This window comes from Microplitis demolitor, chromosome 3, assembly GCF_026212275.2.
Source record: "Microplitis demolitor isolate Queensland-Clemson2020A chromosome 3, iyMicDemo2.1a, whole genome shotgun sequence".
NCBI lineage: Eukaryota > Metazoa > Arthropoda > Insecta > Hymenoptera > Braconidae > Microplitis > Microplitis demolitor.
Genome location: NC_068547.1, coordinates 15,873,871 through 15,885,483, shown reverse-complemented (window position 1 = coordinate 15,885,483; position 11,613 = coordinate 15,873,871).

Here is an 11,613-nt window from a genome sequence, read left to right as displayed (position 1 = left end):
AACCATGCTTGGGCCATTTCTAAATGCCAATGCTTGGTCGAGTAACGGCAGTCAGACATCGGCCGATTTACGGCTTTTTTTCCATTAACGGCGACTTTGTACGGGATAGTAGTAGAATAATTAAATGACAAACAATTTATATCTTTATATGAGTGGTCATATTTTTAATTAATTTAAATACAGAGTGAGGGAGAATGGAGTAAAATGAGCCCTTTTCGAAAAAAATTAAAAAAATTGCGAAATAAATTTTCTTTTTTTTAGTTATTTTTTAGAAGTTAAGGAAATGATTAAATAAAATAATTTATCAATAATTAGTGCCTAGTATAATAATAGTTGAGTTTGTCAATTTAAATATAATATCTTACTTTTAATTTAAATGTAATACATTACATACCAAGGGAGGAAATTAGGAGATTCCAGCCCGCGTGTGCGATTTCTTAGCCGAGTCGAAGATGATGGTGGCAAACACGTGGATTAGGACGTCCTACTTTTCTCCGTGGTCTGTAAACGATTTTTCATCAGATCTGCACCGGAAAGTTTAAATTTTTGCTTCTGTTTGTGGGCAGAATAGCGCTCGCGCTAATTTTTATGTTTTGTTGTCTCATGAGAGAAAAGAACGATTTTCTACCTTATAAACAGGGCAGGAATTTAAACTTTCGGTGCAGGTATAGTGAAAAAAGATTATACGTCTGCTTTCAGATTTAAAAATTTTTCTCAACAAATTTTATGTGACTTACATTGCACGATATTGCCCATGGGACTTTTTCTGTACGATTTAAAAAAAAAAAATTTTGAACTTTTTTTTGCTCGTTGTAAATTTATCGATTCCATTTTACCCCCTTGTACGATTTTAATTAGAAGTAAACAAATAAACTGAAAATGTAAATAGAATGTCGTAATTAAAGGATAAAGTTGTTTATTGAGTTAGTGTTACGATAAAGCGCTATAGATTTTGTACTTCGGATAGAGGAATTGTGATTCAAACTGATCCAACTAACTGCCCAGAGACTGAACTCGTCTATAAGCGGCTTAAAACTATAATCTCAACAATTTACTACCTACATTAACTATACAGTTTGTTGGTATATTTTATACTTGATATCAGAATAAGACAGGTGATAAATGAGACTGAAAGTCATTAAGATACATATAATAAATACGTTAACATGATAGATTTGAATATAAGAGATTTTATGATTTGACGCTGATGATCCGTACTAATATTAAATATCATGTAATTTTTCAAAGAGTGAGTTTTATCAGTATAAATTTGAACTGAGGAAGTGATAAATAGATTGATACTACATCAATCTATATACGGTTACCATGGTAACATGCTAAATGACGTATTGATTCTTTGCTATATCTCATATAATATTTGATTTTTTTCTTCGCCTATACTTAGACCATCACTTTATACATCTATATATGTATAAATTTTTTATGTACCTGTATATAAAATTGTATATTTACAATAATGCTCTTTAAAAGAGATGTAGTGGCGAATAAAATTCATGCTTGTTGCATCAGGTCATTCGATAAAAAGCCGACTTGTCATGTACTTTACTTGGTATTTTAAAAAATCGATCCGATTGCTCACTTATTTCCAACAACTTGTATTTTATCCTCTTATTCTTGTTTATTATTTTATTATATGCTTTTATATCATCTAAAGAAGATTGGTACTTCAATTTTATTTATTTATTGCTTTATATTATTTTTTTAAATCTTAGAAATACATACTTGAAAATATACCATCAATTTGAGATCAGTACAAATTAATTCAAATGAAAAGTGATAATGATTACATAAATAATTTTAATATTTAATCACATATAATTTAAGTTTTTTAAATTTATTACCAACAGAATGTTTCGAAAATTTTTGCTAAAACTCCAGAATATTCTAGACCTTTTCAGAATATATCTTAACTTTTATTATTCGAATTCAAAAATTTTATACTCTCTTAAAGTGAATCAGTGAAAAATATTGATAATCTGTAAATAGTCACTGATTTTGTCAGTACTCTGAACTGATTGATTAAAATAAAATTCGCAATCACTTCAAATTCACTCCCGATTTTTTACAGAGTAACGTTCAAATAAATTTAAGATTTTTCAATAATGTTAAAAAATATTCTAGACATTTGTAAAAGATTTAGAAAAGTTCTATAGTCTTCAGAAATATCAAGGGAAACTCAAAAACTGTCAGATTATAAAAAAATCTAAGATTGTCAGGAATACATCAGATAATTCTAGAAGTTTCTGAAAACTTATAAATTTAATTGTTAAAAAAAATAAATAATACCCACACTACAATCAAACAAATCACTAATCCAATCGATATTAAATTTACAATATTTTTTTGTTTAAAAATTTATATACTATTTAATAATTCACCAAAAAATCAACGTTTATTACACGGAACTAAAATGGTTTTATTTAAAATTTTATATTTTAAGTATAAATTCTAATGGATTCGATAGAATTCTGTTCAAGTACTTAATATTTATGATAATTAAAATTCGATCATAATTCCTGAGCTTGTACAAATTTATAAATAAATTTCATCAGAATAATAAAATAAATAATTTATTTCTTAATTGATGTAATTTAAAAATTCAATATTACTTTATATTCTCAATTTAAAAACTTATATATTCATAGTAGTTAAGTAAAATTATATTAAATATTTTCTCATCTTAAAAGTTTTACGTAAATTTACAAAACTTCCCATTCCAGCGTTCGCATTTGGCTTGTGATTTTTTGAAATTTCATTTTAAGTTAAAGTATCTTTTAGTTTTCACTTTGAAAACTTTGAAATGAAACGGCAAGGCTAAGAATATATATATGTATGTATACATATATACATCCGAAGATTGTTTTTTTTTATCTTAGATTTGTTATCTTACAAGTCATCCGGCTGTTTATATTTTTTATTTGTTAACTTACATTCTCTTTCTTTATACTTCTTGTGACTTTTATAATAGCGCGACTCAATCTACGGTGTGGTTTAATGTATAGTCTGAGTGAAAGACGATTTTTCATGTTTTCATTACTCTTCTTTTCAAAGACGACAGTCTCATTTTACGGGTAATACGTCGTAAAGCACTATTGGAGAATTGTAAAACCAAGAAGATGATAAAGGTAGAGGTAAAGGTTGAATTGATATTGATATTGAGGTAGAGTATCAATGCTAGTAAAATTTTTACCTCAAGAGAATAATATCGAGTAAAAAAAATATTCCCAACTTTAACTTTATTTTATTTTCACGTAAATTCATTATCCATAATTCAACCTATAAAATTAATTAAATTTTTTCAATATATTTTTATTTTATCTTCTAGCCGAGAATGAACGACAGTTTTTTTTTTTTTTAATTAGAATTTTAATTAATCAATTATTAAAATATATTGAGAGTTGAGAAATGAGGATAAAAGTAGTGAATTATTATTCCATGCATTAAATCCACTTTCATCACTTGACGTTAATCGATTAAATCGAAGAATAGAATAGAAGTAGAGTAAAGAGGAAGGATGAAAGAGATGAATGGAGATAGTTCACTCCTACTTCCGATCCAATATCAATAATCACAGAGTCACATCCGGGTACCGTTATTATTACTTGATGTTGTATTTGTTGGTGATTTTCGATCAAAGTATTTGATCGTCATGTACATACAACTGAAATGATTCTTGATTATCAGTAACTTGGAATGTAATCGTAGAGTTAGTACTTTGACGCATAGGAACTATAATTGAATAGTATAGTGTATATAGTCAGTATACTATTGGTATACACTTGAGGGAGAAGGAAACAACGTCAAGAATAATAAGCAAGAAATGTTTGTGTGTGTATGTATGAGTACATGTATATATTACCAGTCTGATGGAATAATCATACGACTTATGTAAACAACCGTCTGCATACAACTGAGTACACGCGTACAAATCACGCAACATATTAATTATTAGGACTTAATACTTTTTAATTTTTAAAAGTAGAAAATAGTAATTAAAATTTTTATTTCTTATAATTGACGTTTCATTTTTATTTTCATAAAAATAAATAAATTTTTTAATTTACTATTTTATATGTTGGCATTTTCATGGAAATTTATAACTTATAATTATAAATTCAATTTACTTTTTTAATGTAGATGAACTATTTTTGTTATTGTATTCTTTATTAATCGATAATATTTTATTGGGATTTATAAATAAATAGAAAAAAAGCCATTCGGCATCTGAAGTGGAAGTAGGTTTCTTATTATTTACTTACTTTGAAGTTTTAAGATAAAATTGAATTAATAATAAACTTTTTTTGACATTTTTTATGAATTTCGAAGTCAAATAATACTAAAGATAAAATAATGAAATTTCGATCATAACTTAAAACTATCAAGTAACCAAACTTTTATTAAAATTGGAAAAATTATCGTAGAAAAAAAAAGATTAAAACTAAAACTATAGCTTATTTTACAAGCTTTGACATTTGTTCTGCATGAAAAGGATAGATATTTCCATTAACAAGTTATTGAAGAAAAATAACACGAAAGTAGAATTTTTCGTTAATTTGAAAATTTCAAATTGCAACCATTTCCCAAGTACTAAAACGATTCTTAAAATTTTTAAACGATGAAGATAATAATTTAAAGAAGTATATAAAATTTCATAATCATCCCTTAAATACTTTCAAAGACATGATAATCATATTTTTACCATAACACGAAAATCAATCATGTACTTTGAACCTTTATTAAAATTGAAAAATTTATTGTAAAACAAAAAAATAAAAAAAGTAAAATATAGCTTGTTTATCAGCTTTAACATTCTTTTCACACAATATAAGGCTAGACGTTTCTGGTAAAAAGTTATTCATGAAAAAAGCCGCAGAAATAGCATTTTTGATTTTTTTTGTTTTTTTAATTTGAAATGTCTACCGTTTCTAAACTAGTTGACCGATTTTGCCCATCTTCGGACTTGACCGAGATAATCGCTCATAGAATAAGTTTGCCAACTTTTATGAAGATCTGTTTAGAATTGTCGGTGTTATCGATGCAACAAGGCACGTTATGTTACATACATTTATATATATATATATATATATATATATATATATATATATATTAGGGTGATTACAAAAAAATTATTTTTTTTTTTGCTATTATCCAATGAAAAGTTAGTGATTGCTAAGAAAAAAAACTTCCTACACGACGGGCTTGCTAGCTCAACTCTGAGAGGTCGCTATTTTAATTTTAATTTCCCATCTAATTAACATTTAAAAATTTTTTTTTCATTAAATGTTTAATTACTCGTAAGCTACTGAATATTTCTCAAATTTATGCATAGGTCTTTGAAGCTGATTCCTCAAGCTTTCTAAAACCTTATGATGATTCATAATTATTATAATATGGACGCTAATGGATGCTATCTGAAAATTTCGATGTTTTTATTTCAAAAAGACATTATTAATTTTAACTTTTTCTTTTAATTACTTGATTAAATTAAAAACTTAATTAAATTAATTTACATGTCTCAGCATGCGTATGTCAATAGGTATTGCATGCAGTTAATTTAATTAAGTTGCAAAAAAAAAAAAAATAAATAAAACCAATAATGTCTTTTTGAAATAAAAAAATCGAAATTTCTAGATAGCTTCCATTGGCATTTTAATTATAATAATTATGACTCATCATAAGATTTTTAAAGCTTGAGGAATCAGCTTTAAAGACCTATGAATAAATTTCAGAAATATTCAGTAGCTTACGAATAATTAAAATTTTAATGAAAAAAAAAATTTGTTTCAGGGGGCAAGAGAGAAAAAAAAATCAAAAACTTTTTTTGAATCACCCTAATATATATATATATATATATATATATATATATATATATATATATATATATATATATATATATACATAAACTTTTGAAGCAACGGTATTTTTGGAACCTACTCGACAAATTGTGATAGACTACGGCGAAATTCTTTGAAAATTCCATTATTAGAACAAATGCAATAAATAGATTTTTATGAAATCTAAAAAAAAATTTATTAAGAGAAAGAAGCAATAAAAACATATAGATGATAAATTGGCGAGATAAATAATAAATTTAAAATTATTCATAATAAATTTAGTGATTATTTTTGCAAGGTACAGTGAATTATTTGTGGAATTGATTAAAAGCATCCCCTTTGGTCGTTGTTGAGGATGAGAGAGACGTGGGGTAAAGAGGGAGGCACACGTTCTGAGGCGGCTAGACAGGACGGACGGGCAATCTCATATTTCACTCGAGTATTTCATTTGAGTTTGGAATTGATTGCTCGCCGGGTCGAAGGAAGATAGAGCGGGGTCACACGAGGAAGGGAAGGGAAGGGGATGGGTATGAGGGTCGCGGAGGGTTGTAGAGGGTGAGTTTGTTGGCGTGGGAGGACCAAAGTGCGACGACGCGGGTGTAAGAGGAAGAGGCTGCTGAGGTGGAAGTGGCACTGGTGGTGCTGGGGAAGGTGGAGGAAGTGGAGGAGGTGAAGAAGGGTATGTGTACTGAGGTGAGGGTTATATTGCTTGGGTATGAGGGTTGCTTTTCGTATATATATGTATATAGAGTAGGGGTATATATGGCTCCACGAAGAATGCTAGAGAAGAGAATACATTTGGTGGAACAGTAGCGAATGGAATGGAACGAGATAAACGTATATTTCCAGAACAAATATTTACACGGGGTAAGGGGGAGTAACACATTTGGGGGAATTGAGGAATGAGAAATAGTCAAGTAGTAGTTGAAGTCAGTAGGCAGTAGTAGTAGTAGTATTAGTAGTAGTAGTGGAAATATAATAGTTGTAGTAGTGGAACAAGAGGGTAGGTGAGGGTGGAGGTGAGGAGAATTCAACTGCAAGTAAAAAACTGCGAAAATGTGTTTTCTGTTTGATTTGCGACTATATTTTTCTTTCTACTTGGCTGAGTTTTGGTAGAACTTCCGGGGGGTATAAAAGAATACAAAACTTTTTCTGTTGAATACTTGAAACAAATTTTAAATATGGTTTTCATTACGTTCTATTTTATCGTTCAATTTTTTATTTATTCTTTTTTTTTGTATACTTAATTACATCATAAATATAAAATATTTAGAAAGTATATTAACTTTATTATACTCGGATTTTTTTTTTTACTTTGTTGTTATGATTTATTTATTATTTATTTTTAGTAGTTGCAATATTTTGTTATTATTATTCACAGTTAGTGGTTATATGTAATTGTAATAAATAATTAATATTAACAAAATATACAAACTTAAGTTAATATGATTTATTTTTTATGGAGATAAATTTTACCGTAAACGACAACGTACTTATACGTCATATCTTATAGAAGAGGGTGAGGCACGACGGGTTACCTAAGCGAGTAATTAATTTTTGTTAATATTAATTACTGTACATAATTTCATTTCACTTATATATTAAACGAATCTATGATGAGTTTTAAAATTTTTTTTTACCATGCCTGCACCAAAAGTTTAATTTCCTGGCCTGTTTATAAGGAATAAAGTCGTCCTTTTCTCTTATGAGAAAACAATAGATAAAAATTAGCGTATGCGCTATTCTTCTAACAAACAGAGGCAAAAATTCAAACTTTCAGGTAAAGATTTTATGAAAAATCATTTATAGACTATGGAAGAAAGTAGGACGTCCCAATCCGCTTGTTTGCCACCCCCACCTTCAGCTCGGGTTGGCATTTATACACGCGGGCTGGAATGTCTTATTTTTACCCTGGTAGGTAATATACTGTTACTTATTTATTATACTTAGCTGATAAATTAATAAAATAGTTTGATATTTTATGAAATTATACATGAGCAATATAAATATATGCTGTAGTTTTACTTATATCAAAATTATATGATCAAAAGCTTGTTAGAATATTAGTAAATGTTACTATAAATGTAATTTTGAATGTAATATTTGCTGAGCAGTTCTATCATTTTAATCTCAATAATTTTCTCTTTGTCATACTAAGAAGAGCATAATCTAATAGTAATCTTGTTTTCCTCTCTCTTGCTCTTATTTCACTCCCTTACTCACTGAGCTTGATATCTGAGTAATTTGGAAACTTGCCTAATTTATTTCTCAGGTAATTCAACATTGTACTTGGTTGATTCGTGAAAAAGATTATTGACTTACTTTGAAAACTTCAAAGAGAATCTTATGAACAAATGATTTATTTTTTTTAAATGTTATTACTCTTCACTTATTTGAGTGTTTAATTTAATTAAATTTTCAAATGTTTAATATTAAAAAAAATTTTGACTGGTCTTTGTAAAAATGTTTGTTTTTTCTTTTCTTTTTTTTTTACAACAAACTTTGTCTTCTCATCATTAAAATGAAACATATTTTAATGTAAATAAATTTAGAAATTTAATTTTTTTATATTCGCTTTTCATTTACTGGTAACATTCAACTTACTTTTAATTATAGGTACATTCGTCCTCATTACGAAGTTTAATTAAAACCTACTACACTGCTGTTTTCATTTGAATATAATGAAAAGAGAAATGATCATAAATAAAATACATAAAATAAAATAATAAAGTTTATTATAAAAATAAAAGTGACAAATTGTAAAATTTATTAAAATATTTAGGTAATTAATAAAATTTATTATAGCTTTTTTATTTTTTATTTTTTATTCATTAAAAATCTCACAATATAAATTATAACATAATGAATATGCATATATGTATATATTTGAATATTTATTATAGTTATGAAATAAAATAAAATTATATAAAAGTAATTTATTTTTTTTTTTTAAAAAGTTTATTTAATATAATATAAAGTCTATTTACAAAAAGCTGATAAAGTTTGTGTTACATAATCAAAGTAAAATTGAAGTCGTCTGGCGCCGAGGGTAAAAGACTCGACAAGGGTATGAGAGTGGCCAGAAGACGAAGAAGATGAAGAAAAATAAGCTAAAAAAGAAGCTGAAGTTGATGTAGGAGACGAAGAAAGTATAACGTAGAAGCCGTTTTGCTTATTCATGAGTAAATTTCCCTCTAAAACGAAAATACTGAAAGAGTAAATGGAAAAATATTGGGATATAGGTTAAAGTAAAAGAATTACAAAGAAAAAAATAAATCTAAAATAAACATTATTTTGTTTTTTTATTAATTTTAATTATATATAAATATTTAAACATTAAACTTTACGAATAAATAAGTGTATAATGTAAATATTTTATACATTTTCTTCAAGTAAATATTATTTTTTCGTTAAGTTTTTGAATAAAAACCAACGATCTAAGTTTTCATTACTCCTTAATTTTCTATGCCATTGGTACAAGTGTATTTAAGTAGTTTTCCTTAGTTAAACTTTTTAATATAAACGAACTTTGAATAATAAAAATGCACGTTTTTATTTTTTTTGTGTGAAAAAATTAAAATATAGGAAAATTTTGTTAGAGTTTTTAGTTTTTATTTTATTTACCTTTCATTGAAGCTTTTAAATACTAACTGGCTTTTATTTATTCTTACAACTTTAAAAAAAAGTTGTAGGGAATGAGAATTAAAATAAAGTAATGTAAACTCACATTTGGATTAAATACGAGAGCTATTATATATATATATTTTAGCAAGTATTTTACGGATTTTAAAAGCTCGGATGTAGATTTTCAAGATTGTTAAAAAAGTGTTACTTTTTTTTTAGTAAATTTAATTTAATTTTTCTCTGTTTTAATACTTTTTTCAGTTTTTTTAATATAAAGTGTAAATTTTTTAGCCGTTAAATAAACTTTTCATTTAATCTTCAAGGATTAAAGTCGAGAAATATTTAACCGGATAAAATATTTTTAACTCCCGAGTTTTATTTATTACTTATTCAACTTTATTTACACACAGTAATTTTATTATAAAAGAAAACAACAAGAATATTTATTCTTCAATTGGAAAGTTATGGATTTTTTAAGACAATGTCCTTAAAATTATATAGATAAGAATAAATTACTGTTTCATTATTGATCGATAATTTTAAAACGATAGAAAAGACGATCGTATTTATATTGAATAATATATTTTTGTTATCGATACCAAATAATAAAAAACAAGTAAGTAGTATCTATCTAAGTATGTATAAATGAAATATTGGTCGAGTAGGACAGTAACCGGAGATCAAAGTTTATTGAAGAAAGCATCTATACACGGAGAGAAAATTATGGTAACAGTTACTATATATTATGGGAATGGTTCCCATACTGCATGGTAACCGGTTTCTTTCAAATGTTGATTATAGGAACGGCATTCATATATATTATGGTAATCATTCCTATAATTATGGGTATAATTCCTATATGGTATCGGAATAGTTCCTATGGAATCATGGTAATCGTTACCATGTAACTATGATAATAGTTACCATAATATTTAGAAATTATGATAAATTTTTTTTTGTAATAAGCATTTTTTTGTATACTTAAAATTTTGTAATATACAAAAAAAACGCTTCTGACAAAAAAAAAAAAAATTATTATAATTTCTAAATATTATGGGAATTATTACCGTGATATTATGGTAACCATTCCCATACTATTATGGTAACTATTCCCATAATATTATGGTAATCGTTACCATAATATCATGGTAATAATTTCCATACATTATGGGAATGATTACCATAATATTATGGTAACCATTACCATAATATGATGGTTATGTTTACAATAATATTATAGGAATAGTTACCATAATATATAGGGCTTATTCCCATGTAACGGGGTAAAATTTAATTTATCATCAAGGAATACCGTGGTTTCCCACGGCTGGTCAGTTACCCGAGCCGAAACCCCAAATAAGTACCCGTTAGAGTTTTTCGACTTGTCGCCGGGTGCGCTAATTGAAGAAGCTCGGACTTCTGTCCCAAAATTAATTAAGTGGGGAGGCCATTTTCCGGAAGTTGCCGAAAATGGCCGAGCTGAGAATATATAACCACAGGACAGCAGCAAAATCAAAAAGAGTCGGTCGAGCCGACAAGCCTAACGGACGTCCATCTGCCGTGAGCCTTATCCAGAAGACCGGAAACCAAGGAAAGTCCAAGGGAAGCTAGATAGACGCCAAGGGTATCATCCGGTGAATAAGTGCAAAGTTGAGTGTTAATATCGGAGTGTTGTGCGTAAATTAATTCTCGGCAGGTAGGCCAGAATTATTAAATTAATTAACATCGAGAATAAAGTTATCAGAAGTGTTAACAACTTTGCGTCTTCAATAGAATAAATTTTCGGCGGGGGAAGCCAGAATTTATTGTAAAGAAATAAAATAATAATTAACCACGTGTTTGGTAAAATAATTCTCGGCAGCGAGGCCAGAATTTATTAATCATTAATTGTAAATTAAGGAGTAAAATTTCTCGGCAGGAGGCCAGAAATTATAATAGTTATTAAGTCATTGTTATATAATAAATTAATCGGTAATTTAATAAGATAAAATTTACAAGACTAAAAATCAAGTGCTGTGAAAAGCGGGATAAAAGATTGAGATTTTAATAAATTAATTTTGAGTAGAATAAATTGATGTCAGTAAATTTATAAATTGTTAAAGGAAATTAAAATTTGTGACGAGCACGGGACAAA